This window comes from Marmota flaviventris, chromosome 5, assembly GCF_047511675.1.
Source record: "Marmota flaviventris isolate mMarFla1 chromosome 5, mMarFla1.hap1, whole genome shotgun sequence".
NCBI classification, from domain to species: domain Eukaryota; kingdom Metazoa; phylum Chordata; class Mammalia; order Rodentia; family Sciuridae; genus Marmota; species Marmota flaviventris.
Window position 1 is genome coordinate 7479578 of NC_092502.1, and position 23102 is coordinate 7502679.

General features: G+C 37.1%; 1 pseudogene; it reads right to left on the bottom strand.

The window, feature by feature from the left end:
- Positions 1-718: 718 nt before the first annotated feature.
- Positions 719-2720, bottom strand: LOC139705659 (histone H3-like centromeric protein A pseudogene; annotated as a pseudogene).
- Between the last annotated feature and the right edge of the window lie 20382 nt (positions 2721-23102).

Here is a 23102-nt window from a genome sequence, read left to right on the forward strand (position 1 = left end):
TCTTTCCTTTTGCTCCTCCATCACTCCTGAAGTGATTATAGCCAATCCCTTCTTCAAATTCCTCTTTGCTTGAAGTAGTTCAAGTGGTTTCTGTTTTGTTGAGTGAACCACTAATTGATTAAAATGTTAGATTTTTTTTTTTTTTGTACTAGGGATTGAACTCAGGGGCACTTGACCACAGAGTCACATCCCTAGTCCTGTTTCATATTTTATTTGGAGACAGGGTCTCACTGAGTTGCTTGGTGCTTCACTGTTGCTGAGGCTGCCTTTGAACTCATGATCCTCCTTCTCAGCCTCTGGAGCTGCTGGAATTACAGGCCTATGCCACGGTGCCCGGCATTTTAAAAAAAATAATAATAAAAAATACTTTATATTAAAAATATAAAAACAGAAAAAATTCAGTGGAAAGGTAAGAATGCTGATAAAAATCACCCAGAAAGTATAGAAGCACACACACAAAAAATTGAACAACAGAAGTGCTCAAAATTTACAGTAAATTGTAACACTGTATAACATTAATTATCATGATGTAAATTACTTATTCTCATGTTATCATACAAATACCATGTGATACAGAAAGCACGCGTCCTGCCTGGCCTAGTGAAATACAGCTAAGTACAATTTCAAGAGCAAAGAAATGTCAAAGAAAACCACAGAAAGTCTATAATCTTCTAATCAACAATACTCTGACAAGAACACTAAGTATATTCAAGGTTAGATAAGCTTTATTCAAATGTCTGCATAAATATGACTTGATGTCAAACAAGTTTTTCCAAAGGGCTAAAATTTATTAAGCAGTAAAATTCAGCGCTTCCCTTTGGTCTGTCTCTGAATTTAGCTGACCAATATATCATTATTAGTAGTCTGCACTCACTGCTCATTTTTATCACTCACATTTCTCAGATCTTTGGGTGGCATTTTTCATTTCTCATGAAATTTCTTAAATTGCATTTAGAAACAGGACGAGGGTTTTACCTGCTCATTTCTACTTCAGAGGCAAAACCACATCCCTTGATTCTCATTTTAATTGTGGGTGTTTGCAAATGGTGTGCAACTGAGGAACTTAATGTTAAAATACAAAAAAATATGGTATAATCTCCATGTGCTAAAACAATACCTTCATTTTAATTTTTTCATTAAAGAATTATTTTTATTATTTCTCCACAAAGAAGCTATAAAAACACCTATAAAAGCATTGAAAAAACACTTTAAAATCCTGGATTTATGACGGGTACCTTGTTAGCACACACCTGTAATTCCTGACACTTGGGAGGCTGAGGCAGGAGGATCACAAGTTCAAGGCCAACCTCAGAAATTTACTGAGACCCTATCTCAAAATAAAAAATAAAAAGGGCTGGGAATGTAACTCAGTGGTTAATTGTCCCTGAGTTCAATCCCCAGTACCCCAAAATTTTTTTAAAAAATTAGAATAAACAAAATCTTGGATGGATATGATATATCTATGATTTACAACTAAAAATAAAATGCTAAATTCTATGAGAGAATTTCTGAATTATTTTGATAGAAATTTGCTAGAAGGAATCAGAATTTTTCAGGCTGGGAGTAGAGTGCATGCTTAGCATGTATAAGGTTCTAGATTTGATCCCTAGTCCCAAAACCAAACAACAACATAAAAATTATTTCTATTTCAACTCCCAATTTAGTTTTGAAAAGCAACACATTTGTTGACAGTCACTAATGATATTAATCTGGAAGGCAGAGATTTGTACATGAGGAGAGTTGGGTCCTTTAAGGTAACAAATGGAAGTGCTCTTCTCTTATTTTTCCCTTACATTTAAAAAATTTTTTATTTATTTATCTTTATTCTTCCCTTTCATTTTCAATAACAGTACAAATATACACATGGTTAAAAAATGCATAAAGTACAGAAAGATCTAAAACAAAGTAAATATCCTTTTCCTATAACATGACAGATCTGATGTCTTCAAAATCCTTTAGGAGTCATATGAGTAACACACCAACTAAGTCTTTTCAGGCCTTTGGAACTGTGTTGATTGTCTCCTATAACACCTCTGCTACAGAGGAAACGGGCATTCTTCTCCTTCATAAAGAAAGTTTAAAGGGCAACAGTCACACACCGCTCAGAGACAACGAAATCCAGGTAGCACCTCAGACACCACTGGGTCTAGTTGTAGCTCCAGAGAGTCCCAGGTAACATCCAGAGACAGTGCTGCAGGAGTTCAGCCAAGTCCTTCCTCGATGCCACGGATCCTCCTGGCCAGCTGCACATCCTTGGGGAAAAGAGTGACTCGGCCAGCATGTAAGGAGAGGAGGTAGGCATCCTCACAGAGGTGAACTAAAAATGCTTCTGCTGCCTCTTGAAGGGCCAACAGGGCCTGGGCTTGCCAACTGAAGTCCACACCACGTGAGAATTTCATACATATTTCTCTTGCCAGGCGGCTGAAGGGGTACTTCCTTATCAAGAGGTCTGTGCTCTTCTGTAGATTTTTGATCTCCTTAATCCAGCCAATTCTCCTCCGACTATGTTGACGAGAGGAAGAACCTAAGGAGGCTTCCCGCCGCGGGGTCCCGCGAGGTGGACTCGCGCTGCGCCTCTTCGGGGTCTCTGGCTTGCGGCGTCGGCGGCGAGGGCCCATCGCGGGCCACAAAGGGTCCCGGCTCCCGGTCGCCCCACGGCTCCTGTTCGGCCTTCCGGACCCGTATCTGAAGGTTGGTTACCAACAGAAAACGAGAGAGCGCCCGGGCAGAGGGCCACTGAGGAGCCGGTCTCCACTTTCATATTTTCTGACCCTTAACTTTGCAATGTCTCTCCTCTACTTAGAGTGGCCACATAAACTCTAGTCATTTCTTGAAGACAGAGACCTCTTTTCTCAATAGCCCTGTACCCTAAAACAATTAGTAAAGGATTTGAATATTATATTTAATAAGCCAAATTTTTAACTCTATATCATCAGGGTTTATTAATCTACATACCAAAGAATACATACTTTTTCAGAAATACCAACCCTTACCAGAAAGGTTCCTTGATTCACTGTTAGAGAAATTTTACAAGAGTGTGCATTATATATCCAGTACTACAGAAATATCTTTAGTATTGCTTAACAATTCTTTGACATTGATTTTTCATAGCAAACATTTACATGTGAAGAACTAAAGTTGCAGGTATACACTTTCCAATAAACATGGAAGTTTTCTTCATGTTACTCAAGTCCTCTTGATTCTATTCCATTTATGGTGTCAGAATCCCACATACCAATATCAAGCATTTGTGCACCAAATTGTTCACAAAAGAAGTGGGCTCTGAATTGAAAGAATAGACTTTGAGTAGATTATGCTGCTTTTTTCTTAAAGGAAAGGAATTGAATCTTGTTTTCTGCTATTATTAGATAAAAAATATTTACCTTCCATGTTATAAAGATGAATACAAAAATATATTCTCCCTGGGAATCAGTGAAAGTCTGTCAGCTACTCAACCAATAGGGGGTTAACATCCAGAATATATAACACACACAACATTATACCCCCCAAACAACCTATTCCAATAAATGGGCAAATGAACTGAGGAGACATTTTTCAAAAGAAGAAAATGAATGAACAACAAATATATAAACAAATGTTCAACATCTCTAGCAATCAGAGAAATGCTACAATAAGGGATAATATCACTCCATTTGGAATGGTAATGAGCAAGAATACAAACAACAATAAATGCTGGCAAGGTTGTGTGGATAAAGGAACATTTGTACATCGTTGGAAACACTGAAGACTAGTATGTTCACTCTGCAAAGCAGTTTGAATATTCCTAAAAAATCTAGGGATCAAACCACAATAGAACCAAGAAATTTCACTCCTGGTTATTTTTGTAAAAGAACTAAATAAAATCAGCATACTATAGTGATATAGCTACTTCAAGTTTATAGTAGTCCAATTCTTAATGACTATGTTGTAAAATCAACCCAGATGCCCACTGATGGATGAAAAAGATTAAGAAATTGTTGTATGTATACACAATGTCATTCTACTCACCCATAAAGAATAATTAAATTATGGAATTTGCTAGTTAGTGGGTGGAAATGGAGAAGTGAAAAAAGTCAAACTCAGAAACTCAAGGGTTGAATGTATTCTCTAATATGTGGAAGCTAGGGTAAAATGAAGAAAAGGAGGAAGGAAGGATAGGATATCAAAAAGATACAGGGAAGATCAGTAGTGTAGTAGGAGAAGATTGAGGTGCCAAGTAGAAGGATAACAAAGGAGAATCAACAAATAATGAATTCTTCAAAAATTATGTTGTGTGCATATATAAATATACCACAGGAAATTTCATCTTTCTGTTTAAGTAAAAAGAACCAATCAAAACTAAATAGAGAAGGGAGCATATGTCTATCAGAGTAGAGGAAAGAGAACAATGGAGGACAGGAAGGACAGAGGGAGAGAGGGTCAGGAAAGGAATTGAATCTTGAACTGAAATCAAATTCCATGCATGTATAATTTTGTTGGGATAAACCCGACAAAACTACTAAGTATAACAATGACTATATATACTACTATGTATTCAACTTCTATGTATAACTATTACAATCTAATAAAAATAAGATCATAACATATATCCTCAGTTTTAATGGTAATTCTGGGACCCTAATGAACATCTGGTTTTCAAGATTCTTTTACTCTTATGCCATTTTAGTTGCTACTTAAAACAATTTATTAATTGAGGCAAAATGTAACTCAGAAATTTTGCATATTGATGAGCTTCATAGTGATCTATATCGATGAACTGTTTTTTGCATAATGAAAGACACTAAACCAATTGCATTTTTTTTTTCTATTTTCGTATCTACTTTCTATCTCAGAAAGTCAGAAGATTACCAGTGAGGAAGCAGGTCAGTGACAGAGCTGAGCAAAGCAGGGTCCAGGCCTGGTGTCACCCACAGACGTACCTACCTTGGGACTTTTCTCAGCCCTGAGTAACTCTGTATTTAAATAGAGGATGGCACAGACAATAGCAGCTTGGAAGAAAAAGGGCAACAACTTTTCTTTTTCCATAAAGAAGGAAAGTGATTAGAAGAAACTGTCTCTAGGACATTGTTCCTCACAGTAATTAGTGGCCATTCCCAAGATGTGGCAAAGTTGAAAGAATGAAAGGTGGGAGGGAAAGGGAGAGAGAAGGGAAACTGCATGGAAATGGAAGGAGACCCTCAGGGTTATACAAAATTACATACAAGAGGAAGTGAGGGGAAAGGGGAAAATAATACAAGGGGGAGAAATGAATGACAATAGAGAGGGTAGAGAGAGAAGAGGGGAGAGGAGGGGAGGGGAGGGGCGATAGTAGCCGATAGGAAAGGCAGCAGAATACAACAGACACTAGTATGGCAATATGTAAATCAATGGATGTGTAACTGATGTGATTCTGCAATCTGTATATGGGGTAAAAATGGGAGTTCATAACCCACTTGAATCAAAGTGTGAAATATGATATATCAAGAACTATGTAATGTTTTGAACAACCAACAATAAAAAATTTTTAAAAAAGACCAAATAAGTGGGTATTCAGCTTCTCAGCCTAGGTAGGTGAAGGAGAAATTTCACCAAAATTAAATATTGGACATTCAAAGAGACTTAGGGATTTCAAAATTTGAGTACAAAAAAACTGAAGAAAGAAAGTGCCATAGCCCATAACCAATGGCTGCCAGAAGTGGATTTGGCACAGACTTGTTGACTTACAAGGGGGAGTAAAGGAGCTTGCATTGCAAGCTGCATCTTTGGAGTATCTTGATTCAGAGAAATCTCACATCAGAAACACTGACTAAACTCATGTGATCCAGAGACTGCACTAGATGCTTAAAAATCATGCTCCGTTGGAAAGGGAAAGGGGAGTTCTATTCATTTCTCCTTTGTGTTTGGCAGCTCAAAGACCATCTGAAAGGGGCCAACAATATGAGTGGTTGAGGGGGAATGCAGTCAAGGCCTAAATCCAGAAAGGCTATGCTCTGGGGCTCCAGTGATTGTAGAATCATCCCCCATGAACCACAATTAGATTTCTTGGGAGGCTTCTGAGAACCAGATCCATTGAAGAAATTGTCTGCTGTGTAGCCTAAGAGTAGGTCAATCTAGTTTCTTCAAAGAAAGCCAGGTGCAACAAAACCTAATTAGACCTGAGGCCAACTAGATCTCAGTGCCAGCAGCTAGAACATCCCTTAAATAAAGCTGCAGAAGTGGTAGCCCAGGAGTGCAACAAACTGGTCCTAATGGACACTACTAACTCATCCCACTTCATGCAGGGAAGAAGAAAATATCTCTTATGTAAACAGCTTCAATCTTAGACCACTCCAACTAGTAACAAAAAAAAAAAAAGCAGGAAGAGGTTAACACCCACTTCCTTTGCTCTATTAGTACATAACTAAAAGTTATACCTAATTTTAGTACATAATTTTTAGTTGTAGATGGACATAATACTTTCATTTTATTTATTTATTTTTTATGTGGTGCTGAGGATCAAATGCAGTGCCTCATATGTGCTAGGCAAGTGCTCCACGACTGCATAACCATCCCAGCCCTCTCATTCTCTCTTATCTTCTGGTAACAACCAAATTCTATTGTTCTCTCTCCCTCTCTTCCAATACCTTTTTTCTTCTATTTTCCTTATCTTCTTCTAAACATTACTGCCAAATATCTTCTGCACTCTCTCTGTTCACTTTCTTATAAATCTTAACTAACTTTGTAAGACATTTCTTTTTTTCTACTTAACTGCATTTTTAACATTGTAGCTCCTGCCCCCCCACCTTTAATGCTAATACAATTGTTAGTATTGTAGGTTATATGACTGACACCTGCTATTGGCTTTAAAGCCACAGCTAGTTCATGGTTATTGTTTATAATTTGACAATTGCTAAATTCACTACTCCTCTTTATGGCTACATTAATATTGAGACGTCAGAGCAGGATCTAGGTATTAATGTTAACTCTGTGGTATATTATTTGGAACAGTTATCACTACTGTTTCTTTCAACCCTATTCTGTGATGTGTTGAGAAGCCACAGGGACACTAAGAGTTCACAGGTTAAAAAATGTGCTGCTGAACTAAACATTCCCTGACATTACTTTAACCCAAACAAGTGAGGAGATAAATCCCCTGAACTATCAACAAGAATCCAAGGAGGAACAAAAGAGAGGAAACTCGGAGCCCATGCACATAAGTTTGTCAAAGTAAACCAAACTACCATTTATAATTATAAAACTATAATAATAATTTTAAAAGAAAGAAAATTGCCAATTTCTAAATTCTAAAATTTAATCCCATTTCAAAGATTTTTATAGTTTGTTATACAATCCAACTTCTTTTTAATTGATAAAAATACCAAGAAAAGTATGAATTCTTTATAAAAATATACTATAGTACAAGAGTTGTATATTTATTTATTGAGGAAATATAGATCATCTGAGCGAATGCTACATTTTGCCAGCCGCAAACTAGAGAACACTCATCTATGCTATGTAGGAGGCACTCTCTGCCCACCACACCACACAGTAACATGGCTCAAAGGGGACCTCATTTGGTTCCAGATTTCTGCCTCAGTCATCTTAATTTTAAATATGGACACAATGCTTAGATGTAAATTAAATAAATTCATGAGATAAAAATGATGAAGAAGATGGACAGAAATTTCAACAACTGTTACTATTCTGATCAAGAAAACCCTGCTTAAAAATCCACATTTGTTGAAGAATGTCACACTTAAAACAAACGTATTTTAAATATTTTGGAAATAATCATGTTTGGTGTATACCGTAGTTCTGGCTTCTATATTTGCATTGAGTGAAAGCAGTTTTTCTACTAGTGTTGTTTTCTTCAGAGAAAGAGCAAAGTGAAGAGGAGTTTCATTTCGGTTGTTGTAAGCATTTGGATCGGCACCATTTTCTAAAAGGATAGTTGCACATTTCTCTTCCAGATATTGTAGGGCCTGTTGGGTTTATACCAAGAAATAAACTGTAAATTTTGACAATCCAAGAAAAACATTTCATATGTTTTACTAATTAATCATATTAAATAGAATTAATCACTTTTTCTTCTAAGCATTTCTATCATTGTTTTTTTCTGCAGATATTCTTGGCTACATCTACCTTCATCAATGCTGTGTTGCCATCACGGTCACGGAGGTGAATATTACACTTTTTCTTCACTAAAAAAGCCACCAATTCTGGGTGGCCAAAGGCACAGGCATAATGTAGAGCAGTCCTATGAAGGCAAGAGGCTTTGTTAGAAGTTCATAAAGCATGCTCTCAAAATACATGATTATTTATGCAATTATCAACATTAAATAGTATGCAAGTCCTCTACTATTTTCTAAAGAAAGTACAATATTTACTAGCTGTTAGTACACACTAAGTTAATAAATGAGCAGCCTATTCTGTTGATTTTTTCTTTTGTCTTTCTTTTTTGGATACTGCTAGGGACTGAAGCCAGGAGCACTCAATCCAGGAGCCATATCCTAAGGCCATTTTTATTATTATGATTTTTTTTTAATTTTGAGGCAGAGTCTCCATAAGTTTCCCAGGCTGTCATTGAACTTGCAATGCTTCTGCTTCATTCTCCCAAGTAATTAGAAATATAGGCATGAGCTACTGGGTCTGGTCCCATTGATCTCTTATTTTTGATTATTTTGTTTTTTTGGTGCTGGCATAGAAACCAGGACCTGGAGCCTCCTAGATAAAGTCTCTACCATGGAGCTATATCCCATCCCAGAGTGTCCTACTTGCCTAGAAAGAGCATGGACCTTGAATTTAGCTCAACATTTGCTTGAATTCTACTTTAACCTCTGTGACATGGTATTTAGTTCTCCTATCCATCAATTTTATCTCCAATAAAATACTGATTAAAATTAGTAGTTACCTACTGAGATGATAATGTGATGCTTAAAATTAAAATCTATGTAAAATGTTTGAACAGTTTCTAGCACAAGCAACAGCTCAATAATTGTTGGCTATTGTAATTATTACTATTACTATAAATCAACAGACTATTTCACTTAATGAAGAAGTACTATTATAGTGATTTTACAAATATCTTGTAGGGGCTATGTATTTCAATTAGTCTTAGATGCTCTTTTTTTTCTATCATTTTGACATCACTGACATTAGAAAGCCTCTACAAGTATAATGGCAGCATTCAATTTTTTTATTCATACATGAAATAAAGGACCATCACACAGTACCTTACCTTAAGTGAAATGTGATACACACAAGAGGTCTACAGTGGTTATAGTCATATGAGTGGCATTTAAATTAATTTTAGTTGTTAAAAAACTATAGGTAAGGACAGATGAACGATAAAACAATAATAAAAGACCAAATTAAAACCATAGTAATCCTTGCTTTTCTTTTTTTAAAGTAATTTAAAGCTAAAGGAAATGTAGGACTCAAATGAATTAGCATGGTTCAATCTATTCAATATTTAGATTTACAGGATATACATAAATCATGTATTTCCAATGTTCAGTTTTTAACACTGTCTTAACTTTTAAAATGGGCAGTTTATAATTTCCTACCACCAGAGTGCTTCTGTTTAAAATGGAAGAGGAAAAGTTTTACTTGAAATTGAGTCCTATCTCTGAAGTTTTAAATTTCTGATCAATCAAACATAAGGCTTTTAAGGAAGAGTTTTAAGAGTCATTATGTCAATTACATACTAGGTATTCAGAGTACGGGTATAAATGAATAAAATAAAAGAACAGATAAGTATACTTGAGTTCAGTTTCTTAAGCAAAAATTATGAAGGAAAGCAATAATTTGGCAGTAGTAATAACCTTTATTACTTGTTCTCTTTTTTATCAGCATGCCACTAAAACAGAATTATTAACCTATAATTGCATGTATGTAACAAAACATATCTATAAGAAATGTAATAATATCTATAAGCACAGATGAAAAGTTCCCCTTTGCTTCTACATAGAAATGTACTAGAAGAAAACACAAATGCCTCTTTATACATTTTATATTGGCAAGAACTTTCCTAAGAAAGAAAGAACTGAAAAGAAGACTTCTTTTTTTCCGACCTCTTTTAAAAATCTTTTATTTATTTATTTATTTATTTAATTCTGGTGCTGATGATTGAATGCATGGCCTTGAGTTTGCTAAAGCCAAAATGACTTATATTGGACAATGTACTCTTTTTCCAGATGCTCAAGTAACATATGAACATAGGAAAAACATATTTGTGTTTCTGGTAAGAGAATGAATTTAATTTTACAAGAAATGAAATATATTTCAGAGCTACAAAATTTTGAGGATGCAGAGAAGTTGTACTTACTCTGCAGCTTAAGGTTCAGCTACTTAAGACTCATTCCTCAAATAGATGATTTGATGCTAAGTTCTGTGCAACATTTAGAAAGTATATGTTTCTACCCACCAATTTTAGTATACTAAATATTCTTTCAGATATTTTCATGTTTTGTATTTTATCCTGACGTACTCACTTATATTTTGGCTGTTGGCAAAGAAGTAATTCATAAAAGTTTACAATGTATTTTGATACCCAGACTGGCAAGACTTTGTCTACTACATAAACATTTTCCTAGTGTCATCATGATCTTAAATACTGCAAGCAGGTGGGACTCAAAAATGTTATAACCCTGATATTTTAATTAATTTTTTATTTTAAAATTTTTGTGAAATTGGTAACCATAGAAACACATGGAGACAATGAATATTCCTTTTCACAAACACTGTCACTAGGGCACAGACCTACTATGGATAGGCTTTTTTCCCTTGAGAACAAGGCAGAGCAAGGGACATTAGGGGAGAATCAGGCAGCTTGTGTAGCCTGGGAACCTTCTGTTTGCTGGTCTCTTGTTCTTCTGACTGAAGGCCTACACTGCCTGATCCTGTGGACCAATGCTCTGCTCTCTCTGTTTAAATAAACAAATAAACAGTAAGAGATAACTTCAGAAAGTATATTGGAACAGGGGAATCAACAATTTTGTGCAGAAAGTTTTGGCACATTTTTTAAAAGTGTAATCTGCCTGAAGTGGTACAAAATTAGGAAAGCAACATGTGTTTGATGCTTAGAAAGTGGGAAAGCTGCCAGTGAACTCTATTGTCTGCTCTCTTGAAAAGTAACTTAAGTGAATGAAATATTTGCAAAAAATTCAGGGCTATTCAACAAGCCTTGCTATGAAGTTGGTTGGCTAATGAAGATGACATCAAGTTATCCTTCAGAATTTGATGAACTAGTGAGTTAGGCATGTGAGAAATAAGTAATATCTAGTGAGGAGTGAAAGTGTTCCTCCTAAATGTACTAGTGTGAATTAAGGTAAAAAACAAAAGAACAACAACAAACGTGGAGCCATGTTCTTAATTCAAAGAGTTCTAATAAAGGTTCCTCAGTAGACAACAGATGGTGGGTTATATTTGAAGAATTTTTTTTTGTCCTCTTGTTGCTATATTATGAGTAATATTTTTTCTCATTATGCATTTTTCTACAATGTATGTGACCTACTTGTGAAAATGTGTACATTAACAATAAACTGCTGTATGTACTTAATCGTTAAACAATTAGTTTAACAATTAGGAATTATATGCCCCTGGGAAACCAGCTACAGATTTGTTTTTGTTTTACTGCTCATTAAGTCTGCCTGGGTGCTAGACATCCAAGGTTTGCAGGTACCTGGTACAGAAGCCTCCATGGGGGTATGAAAGTCAAGTATCCTGTTGAAAGAAGGGTTGGTCTCACTCCTGCTCTGCCCCCATGGGCACAGCTTCAATAGTGAAGACCCATTACCCTGCTTTCCCCAGTTGGCCCCTTGCCCTTCAGCCCCTGACTTCCCAGATTCCATACCTGTACTTTCTGTCCGTGTCATCAACGTGTCTTCCACGATTTAGGAAATATTTCACTTGAGGTAAGTCACCATATCTGACAGCCTCGTGAAATTTGTAAATCTTATTTTCCAAGCGGTAGGCAACAATTTTCCTCCAGGCGGAGTTCATTGTGAGGCATTGTATATTCGCTCCCCTAGGGGGCTTCCTCTGCCTCCAACGCGGATTCTTGGAACTAAAGATTAGCTGAACTAAATCGCTGCAAAGCGCCCAACAGTATAGCCGCTGCGAGATTAGTATCTCTCCACGGTAAAATAGCCGTTGCCAGGCAACACCAATAAACAGAACGTTTTGGGGGGTCATGGCCTCTTCCTGGATAGAATCAGCTAGGCCACCAGTGATTGGCTCCTGGCAGATTCACCACCTACTAGTCAGTTATTGGCTCTTCTGTCCAGTAGTAGATGGAAGTGTAGGATACGCAGTATTATAGGTGGCGCTAGAGCGGAAGTAAAAGTGGTTGCCTCAGGCCCAATACATCCAATATTGATGGGTGAAGGAAAGTTTCACCTTGTCATCACAGCTTGCTGCTGCTGCTGCTGCTTCTGCTGCAGCAGCAGAGATAGAGCTAGATGAATTTTAAGCCTCGTGGTGGCAAAACAAAACTTACTGAGCATGGTGCAAGGAGAAGACCTACCTGAGCTTATGGAAGGACAATCTGTGGCATGTAGATTCACTACCTCCAAGGCCACCCTGCTGCACCCAACATTCATGGCAGGCCACCTGGAGTCCCCAAGATCCAGGGGCCAGTCTGCAGTTTAGAGAGGGTAGAGTGATGTTTGGACTCACTCTCTTTGGGGGCTATACTCTGGCCCAGCTCTTCTTTGGAGTCCCTGGGTTCTAGCTTCCTAAGCAGCCCAGAGTCATGGCTTGAGATTTTCCACCATGTTGCATGCCCTGTAGTATGCCAGGAAGTACCCTGCCTGAGCTGGAGCAGACACCCACAGGCTAAGAATGAGATTCTGCCAGTTCAGCTGTCCCTGTGTCACTGGGGATATCCCCTCCAAGACAGCTGCCCTTTCCAAGCTGTAGTTGTTTACCTCCATGAAGGCTGAGGACACTGGGATGAGGCTCCAGGTGATGGCTCAAAGTCTGAACTTGTCCAGGGTACCTGCTCTGCAGCCTTCCTGACACCAGAGGCTGATGACTGGGTAGATCAGAACATCAGGATGCTGAATGCCTGGTCTCCAAGAAAACTAGCTTAACACAGTCTCCTCAAACCTATATATCCCTCCCACATCCACTTGGTTCCTAGCATGGCTCTAGGGGAATTTAGCACATGCAGTAACAGAGACACAAACTTTTGAGGAGAAGCCAGTAAATTCTCCAAATATAATAAAAAGCATTTCTGCTTGCCCCCTGCCCCTTCCTATTGGATTAGCTTTCCTTATATGCTTTCTTCTGTTTAATTTCCCATTTTAAATCTGTAATCAGTCCATGATTTATTGTGGATCATGGTGGCAAGGTGTAAAGCTTAGGAAAGACTTTTTTCCACTGATATTTATTTATTTATGAGGAAGGAAGATGGAGGGCTAGATCTTCTATTTCTAGACACTTTAGGCACAGGGTCTCTTTTCTAGTGCCTAAGTCTTTGATCCACTTGAGTTGATTTTTGTTTAGGGTGAGAGATAGAGGTTTAATTGCATTTTGCTATGTGCCAATTTCCAGTTTTGCCAGTACCACTTATTGAATAGGCTATCTTTTCTCCAGTGAATGCTTTTGTCACCTTTGTCTAGTATGACATAACCATATTTATGCGGGTTTCTTTCTGAGTCCTCTATTTTGTACCATTGGTCTACAAGTCTATTTTGGTGCCAATACCATGCCATTTTTATTACTTTAGCTCTGTAGTATAGTTTAAGATCTGGTATTGTGATGCCTCCTGCTTCGCTTTTCTTGCTAAGGATACCTTTAACTATTCTGGGTCTCATTTTTCCAAATAAATTTCATGATTGTTTTTTTCTAATTATATGAAGAATGTCATTGGAATTTCAATAGAAATTGCATTAAATCTGTATAATGCTTTTGGTAGTATGATCATTTTCACAATATTAATTTGGCCTATCCAGGAGCATTGGAGATCTTTTTATCTTCTGAGGTTTTCTTCAATTTCTTTCTTTAGTGGTCTATAGTTTTCACTGTAGAGATCTTTTACCTCTTTTGTTATATTAATTCTTAAGTATTTTATTTTATTTTTTTTGAGGCTATTGGGAATGGAGTCATTTTCCTAATTTTTCTTTCAGTGGATTCTTTGCTGACTTATAGGAACACGTTTGATTTATAGGTGTTTATTGTATATCCTACTACTTTGCTGAATTCCTTTATTAGCTCTAGAAGTTTTCTGGTGATATTTTTTGGATCTTCTAGATATAGAATCATGTCAGCAGCAAATAGTGATAGTTTGAGTTTTTCTTTACCTATTTGTATCCCTTTAATTTCTTTATTTTGTCTAATTGCTCTGGGTAGAGTTTCAAGGATGATGAATAGAAGTGGTGAAAGAGGACATCCTTGTCTTGTTCCAGTTTGTAGTGGGAATGATTTCAATTTTCTCTATTTAGAATGATGCTGGCCTTGGGTTTAGCATATATAGCTTTTACAATGTTGAGGTATGTTCCTACTATCCCTAGTTTTCTAGTATTTTGAATATGAAGGTGTGCTGGATTTTGTCAATTGTTTTTTCTGCATCTGTCGAGCTGATCATATGATTCTTGTTTTTAAGTCTATTAATTTTAATTCTATTACATCTATTAATATGATGTATTATGTTTATATTTTTATATGTTGAACCAATCCTGCATCCCTGGGATGAATCCCACTTGATCATGGTGCACTATCTTTTTAATATGTTTTTGTATGTGATTTGCCAGGATTTTATTGAGAATTTTTGCATATATATTCATCAGGGATATTTGGTCTGAAGTTTTCTTTCCTTGATGGCTCTTTATCTGGTTTTGGTGTCAGGGTGATATTAGCCTCATAGAATGAGTTTGGAAGGGTTCCCTCCTTTTCTGTTTCATGGAAATTTCATGGACTGTCTTGAGAAGTATTGGTGTTAATTCTTTGAAAGTCTTGTAGAATTTGGCTCAGAATCCATCTGGTCCTGGGCTTTTCTTGGTTGGTAGGCTTTTGATGGCATTTTCTATTTCATTACATGAAATTGATCTATTTAAATCATGTATGACCTCCTCATTCAGTTTGAGTAGGTCATATGTCTCTAGAAATTTGTCGATGTCTTTCTATTTTATTAGAGTATAAATTTGCAAGTTTCCAATTTTTTCTGTATTTCAGACATGTTCGTTGTGATATTTCCTTTATCTTGTATTTTAGTAATTTGAGTTTTCTCTCTTTTTGTCTTCATTAGCATGCCAGGGGTTTATCTATTTTATTTAGTTTTTCGAAGAACCAACTTTTTGTTTTATCAATTTTTTTTCAATTGTTTGTTTGTTTCAATGTCATTAATTTCAGCTCTGATTTTAATTATTTCCTGTCTTCTGCTTTTGGTATTGATTTGTTCTTCTTTTTCTAGGGCTTTGAGATGTAGTGTTAAGCCATTTATTTGTTGGCTTTTTATTCTTTTAATGAATGCACTCAATGCAATAAACTTTCCTCTTAGTACTACCGTCATAGTGTCCCAGAGATTTTGATATGTTGTATCAGTGTTCTCATTTACCTCTAAGATTTTTTTTAAATTTTATCCTTGATATCTTCTACTATCCACTCATCATTCAATTGTGTATTATTTAGTCTCCATTTGTTACAGTAGCTTCTATTTTTTTTAATTTTATCATTGATTTCTATTTTCCTTCCATTGTGGTCTATTAGAATGCAGGGCATGAGCTCTGCTTCTTTGTATTTACTAAGAGATGCTTTGTAGCATAAGATATGATCTGTTTTAGAGAAGGAGCCATGTGCTGCTGAGAAGAAAGTATATTTGCTCATTGATGGATGAAATATTCTATATGTGTCTGTTAAGTCTAAGTTATTGATTGTATTATTTATTTCTATAATTTTCTTTTAGTTTTTGTTTGGAAGATCTGTTCAGTAGTGAGAGAGGTGTGTTAAAATCATCCAGTATTATTGTATTTTGGTCTGTTTGACTCTTGAAATTGAGAAGGGTTTGTGTGATGTACATGGATGCTCCATTGTTTGGGGCATAAATATTTATAATTGTTATATTCTGCTTATACATACTTCCCTTCTTTTTCTCTTCTGATTAACTTTGGTTTGAATCTACTTTATCTGAAATGAGAGTGTAAACTCCTACTTGTTTATGCAATCCATATGAGTGGTAAGTTTTTCCCATCCTTTCACCTTCAGCCTGTGGAAGTCTTTGCCCATGAGGTGAGTCTCTTGAAGACAGCATATTGTTGGATCTTACATTTTAATCCAATCTGCCAATTTGTGTCTTTTGATTGATGACTTTAGGCTATTAACATTCAAGGTTATTATTGAGATATGGTTTGTATTCCCTGTCATTTTGATTTATTTCTGATTTTTGATTTGTCTTAGTTTCTCATTTGGTTGAATGTCACTTTACTAAAGATCCTACCTTTGCTGGTTTTCACTTTTTCCCCCCACTTTATTCTCAAGGAATATTTTGTTGAGAATGCTATGTAGTGTAGGCTTTCTAGTTGTGAATTCTTTTAATTTTTGTTTATCATGGAATGTTTTAATTTCGTTTTCAAATTTGAAAATTTTGCTAAATATAAAATTCTTGGTTGGCATCCATTTTCTTTCAGAGCTTGAAATATATTATTTCAGGACCTCCTAGCTTTGAGGATCTGGGCTAAGAAATCAGTTTGGATCTGAATTGTTCCCCCCCCCCATATGTAATTTGATTTTCTTCTCAAAGCCTTTGGGATTTTATCTTTATTCTCTGCGTTAGTCATTTTCGTTATAATGTGTCTTGGTGTGGGTCTGCTGTAATTTTGTACTTTTGGGGTTCTGTAAGCCTCTTGTATTTGATTTATCATTCCATTCTTTAGGTTTGAAAAAATTTTCTGCTATTATATCATTGTAAGATTTTGGATTCCTTTCATTTGTATCTCTGCTCCTTTATCTATTCTGATAACTCTTAAATTTGGTCTTTTCATGTTATACCATAATTCTTGGATGTTATGTTCATGGTTTCTTAACATCTTCTCCACATGTTCAACTCTACTTTCAAGGTTATATATTTTGTCTTCATTGTCTGTGGTTCTGTCTTCCAAGTGATCTAATCTGTTGGTGATACTTTCAATTGAATTTATAATTTGGTTTATTGATTCCTTCATTTTGAGGATTTTTATTTTTTTAACTCTTTATTGAAGTGGTCTTTAACATCCAGTATGTTTCTTTGATTTCTCTCCTTATACTATACTTCACATATCAGTTTAACCATATAAGGTCTGAACTCCTTCTTAGACATTTCTTCTACTGTGTTATCAGTGGCTTCTGTTGTTGAAGCATCTTGGTTTGTTTGGGGTGCTTTATTCCCTTGTTTTGTCATGTTTTTAGTGTTCTTTCCTACCTAAAAGTATGGATCTAAGTCAAGATAATTTCTAACCTGTAGACCTATAGTGTCCCTGAAGGTTTCCAGTGCTTTGCCTTTACTGGTAAGACCAATAACAACAGGACCCAATGAACACAATAACTTAACCTTATAAACTAATTACTCCCTTAAACCTAATAACTCCCACTAAGGCATCTACTGCTTTCTCACATAGAACCAAAAATAATTAGTTCAATAACTATCTATAGTATAAACAAAATATTTGCTAAAACAATTTATGATTAAAATGGTAAATGAGAGAACAGAGGTAGTGTAGTATGCAATATTCACGAGGGAGGAAGATAGAAGCTAGAAGTAAAAATTCACAGGAAGTGTGGAATAATAACCGACAGAGATTGACTTTTGGTTGGAGAAAGAAAGTCCAAGAAAATAGAAAAGGTAAAGGAAGAATACAAACAAAGAGAAAAAAATAAAGACATAAGAATACAACAAAAATGCAAAACACCATTCATATATCATTGTCTTCCACACACTGATGCATAAAAAACAACCTGTTCCAAATATGGTAGAGAGATTAGTGAATTAAAAAATAAAATAAAAATAAATCTTGCTGTAAAGTCGAACTGTCAGTGTTCATCAGTTTCTCAGCCCTATCTCTGACATCTCTTGGGATCACCAAACCCAGATCAGCCCTTGCAAACCCAGCCTCTATCCCACCAATCTGAGCTTCAGATACCTCAGGATTGGCCACGCTGCAGTCCCAAGATCTCAATGCTACTCATACTTGCTGAGAGACCACGAGGGATACACTCATGCAAAGGAGCAACTCTGAGATGCAGCAGCAGAAGACAATGGCCACCAGCACTCTCACCAGGAAGATCCCAGGCTCCCCCAAACCTTCTCGCACCCCCACACTGGACCTGCATGTCCAAGCAGGAGTCCCCAGACAGAGGCTCTTGTGGTGGTAGACCTGCTGGCACCCAGGCCCCTACACTGGCTGGTGTCCCCAAATGGGTGCAGCCACATGCAACCAAACCTTAAGTCTCCCTCGAAGTAGTCCTCTAGGCTAAGGTAGCAGTGATAGTGGTGGTGGTTGCTGGCAGCGAGTCAGCAGTAGTGGTGGTTGCAGCCATAGCTACAATAGCAACTGAGGGGGCATTGTCTCTAGGTGATCTCCAAGGTCAGCAGCATTGTAGGCTTCAGTTGCTTCCAAGGCAGTGGTTTCCTTCTGTGGCAGTAGCATCCAGAAAGAAGACCTCCATATGATCTCAGGTTGGCGGCAGCGGAATCAGAGGCAGCAATGGAGTAAGCAGTGCAAGTGGCAGTTGATTGACAGGAGACTTCCGGTTCAGCAGCAGCTACCTCGGAGTTAGCAAAGGAATTCACCTCAGAGGTAACTGAGGCCTTGCCCAGAGAGGAGACCTCCAGCACGGCAGTGACTTCTGCTTCAGCCCAGAAAGAAGACGTCCAGGTGATCTCAGGCTGGCAGCTGAAGAATCAGGGGCAACAATGGTGAGGGCGGCCGTTGATAGGATACTTCCAGTTCAGCGGCTTATTTTCATTTTTCTTAATTAATTACATTTTTTATACTGTGTATAGTTTGTTTTTTATTTAATTATGTCTTAAATAATTTATTTATATAATTTATTTTAGATAGAATACATATTTGACAGATTTGACGTTCTTATAATAAATTTAGATTTTTTAGTTAAATGTACTACTATTTAATTTCAATGATTTAAAAAATAAGACAAATTCTGAACCTGTTTTTGTTTTTTAGTGCGTTCCAGTTATAAATAATGGTGGGGTCATGGTTAACATGTTCATAAGTACACGTAGTTTTCTTCATTTCAATACTCAGTACTCCCTCTTTTCATGCTTTCTTCTGTCCCCTTAGTCCCTTTGTCCATCACTACTGTTCTTCCATTTATTTATTTATTTATTTATTTATTTTCATTTTTTTAAAAAATGTTCCTTTTAGATCTACATGACAGTAGATTTTATTTTGAAATATTTTACATACATTAAGCACAACTTATTCTAATTAGGATCCCATTCCTGCAATTGGACATGATACAGAAATTCATTGGTCTTATATTCATATATGAATATAGGAGTGTTATGTCTGATCCATTCTTTTGTCTTTCCTATTCCCATCCATTTTCCCTTCCCTTTATTTACCTTTGTCTAATCAATTGAACTTATATTCTTTCATGTCCCTGTTCCTTGTTGTATGTTAGTATCCACAGAGAGTATATGGGGCCTTTTCTTGGATGGGGATGAGGATTGCTTATTTTGCTTACCATGATATTCTCTAGTTCCATCCATTTGCCAGCAAATGCTATAATTTTATTCTTCTTTATGGCTGAGCAATATTCCATTGGGATTAGTGGAAAGTGGCTTTTCTCACAGCTCTATGATTCTGAACTCAGTGAGAAAACTATTTCTCTCTGAGGGGAGTGAAAAAAAAAGCACTTGACTGATACTCAATAGTGGACAGATAACCTTGAAGACTGGGAAACTGATGGTACATCAAACAAAGATGAGAAGAGAATTTTAGCTAAGCCCCTGTAAACTGTGAGGAAAATTAGTAGACAAAATGGAAAAATATTAAAAAGTGCTGGGGAATTCATGGCATGGGAAATACCAGGATCAGAGGGGAAGCCTGCACTGAGCTGATCTAGAGGCTATTTGACTCATTAAAATGCATGAAATTCAGCTGGGTCTATCTTAGCCCAGCATGGAGACATTTTGGTATCTGCATGCAACAATAGCACCAAACTGGATTGGGAAATTAGATCCATGAGTTTGCCACTAAGTCCAATACATGAATTCAGCAGACACCAACCAAGAGCTCTATACTGAGCCTAACAAATCAGCAAAATTTCCGGCATAGAGAATTTCTGGCATGGAGACCATTTTGCAGGGGGTCATACAGGTTGGAAAGGCCAGAGGAAACCCACGCTCCAATGCTCCCTTGAACCTGGCAGCACATAAGACTAGTTGTAGGCAACTCAGTGAAATCCTATCTCTAAATAAAATACAGAATAGGAGTAAAAATTTTTACTCCTCACCCTTCAGATAGAGCCCTAATATCCATAGTATACAACGAACTCAAAAAATTAAACAATAAGAAAACAAATAACCCAATTAACAAATGGGCCAAGGACCTAAACAGACACTTCTCAGAGAAGCATATACAATTAATCAACAAATACACACACACAAAAAAAAATGCTCACCATCTCTAGCAATCAGAGAAATGCAAATTAAAACCACTCTAAGATACCATCTCACTCCAGTAAGAATGGCAGCCATTATGGAGTCAAACAATAATAAGTGCTGGCGAGGATGTGGGGAAAAGGGTACACTTAATGTATGTTGGTGGGACTGCAAATTGGTGCAGCCAATCTGGAAAGCAGTATGGAGATTCCTTGGAAAGCTGGGAATGGAACCACCATTCAACCCAGCTATTCCCCTTCTTGGACTATTCCCCAAAGACCTAAAAAGAGCATACTATAGGAATACAGCTACATCAATGTTCATATCAGCACAATTCACAATAGCTAGAATGTGGAACCAACCTAGATGCTCGTCAATAGATGAATGGATAAAAAAAAAAGTGGCATTTACACACAATGGAATATTACTCAGCACTAAAAAATAACAAAATCATGACATTTGCAGGGAAATGGATGGCACTAGAGCAGATTATGCTAAGTGAAGCTAGCCAATCCCTAGAAAACAAATGCTGAATGTCTTCTTTGATATAAGGAGGGCAACTCAAAACAGAGCAGGGAGGAAGAGCATGAGAAGAAGATTACCATTAAACAGGGATGAGAGGTGGGAGGGAATGGGAGAGAGAAGGGGAATTGCATGAAAATGGAAGGAGACCCTCATTGTTATACAAAATTACATATAAGAGGATATGAGGGGAAAAGGAAAAAAAGAGAAATGAATTACAGTAGATGGGGTAGAGAGAGGTGATGGGAGGGGAAGGGAGGGGAGGGGGGATAGGAAGGGGATAGGAAAGGCAGCAGAATACAACAGACACTAGTATGGAAGTATGTATAAACGTGGATGTGTAACCAATGTGAATCTGCAATCTGTACACGTGGTAAAAATGGGAGTTCATAACCCACTTGAATCAAATGTATGAAATATCACATGTCAAGAGCATTGTAACGTTTTGAACAACCAATAAAAAAACACAGAATAGGGATGGCAATGTGGCTCAGTGGTCAGGTTCCCCCAGATTCAATCCCTGGTAATCCCCCTCTCCCCAAACACACACAAAGAAAGGGTATTGGCTGGGAGATCTCAAAGGCAGGTACTTTCATTCACAGAGAGGTAATTGTGATTTTTCTTGTTACAGCAACAGATTCACATTCTTTGTGTTGGCTTAGTAGGTTAACCACATAGTTTGACTGAATATGTGCAGTTTGAAAACAACTTGTATGAGAAGCAGTGAATCACAAGAGGCAGAGGGATCCAAAGGCAGGTTCTTACTAAGATGACAGAGTGTTGGGAATTGTTCCCTGTAGCATTACCAGGTTTATATTATTCATTTGAAAGCATCAGGGCCAGTGCTCATTGTGGCCAAATATATGTAGTTTGAAATGGCTTATAGGTCTCCATATATGTGCTCCCACAGCCTCCAGTGAGCACTCTAGGGAAAAGAGTAAGCAGAGAATCATTAGTAGGTGGTACCAGGGTTTTGAAGTCTAATGTAATCAAACACTTAAACTTTTCCTAAGTTTTTAAATATTATGACCCTTTAAATTTAATTAATTAGCTTATTTATTTATTTTATAGTTCTAGAAAAAGAACACAGAGTCATTCTATAATATAGGTACATCCGTAAGCCTTGCTTATTTTTAGTTTTGAGGCCATCTCATTAAGTTGCTGGTACTTGCCTTCAACTTGGAATCCTCTTGCCTCTGTCTCTTGAGTCACTTGGAATTAAATGCATGTACCAGTGAGTCCAGACAAGTTTTGAACTTTAAAGGAAACAACAAATGTTTGTCATGAAAGTACATTGAGGAAGCTGTTGGTATTACTAAAAATGCATGGGTATAAGAGTTAGAATGACAGTTCTGATTGGTGGAAAGAAGCACATTAGTATATCTGCATCAACTTCACTTTGATCATGATTTGTACGTGCACAATATAACCAGGTAGAACTCCAAGAGGGTGGAATAGAAGGTACAAATGAAGAAATATTTCTACCCCTTGCCCTAGACATAGGTCTGACCTGCTGAGAAGTCCTGTGGTAAAGCAACTTGCCAGAGAGGCACAGCCTAGGGGAAGTCAGGAAGTCCTAAACACCTCACAGTTTTCACAGGTCACAGGGCATTGCATGCACACACAATGCCACATGGCTCAGGGGAAATTTTCTTGGCAGATCTGAGGAGACAATTTCCAGTCAATGTGGGAGAACTAGGGTCTTGTCAGAAACCTAGGAATCCAACCCTCCTTTTAAGCACAGGTGTGAAGGGAAGGGAAGGTATAACAGTGGGAATTTTCAGGGCCCCCTAATCCCAGGAGGGTGTGGTGCCTATGATGTTGTTGTTGCATGATCTTACCTGGGAGGTGGAGCTCCCACAGTTCAGGGTGTGCAGGAAAGCTGCAACAGTTCACTAAAGCTACCTTGCATTCAAGTGCATATTTAGACACTTTTCTGCTCCTTGTAGTGGCCTTGGCTAAGGCAGAGACCAGCAAAGGTACTGAGGGTGTTAGGTGATGCCACACTTTGTCATGAGCA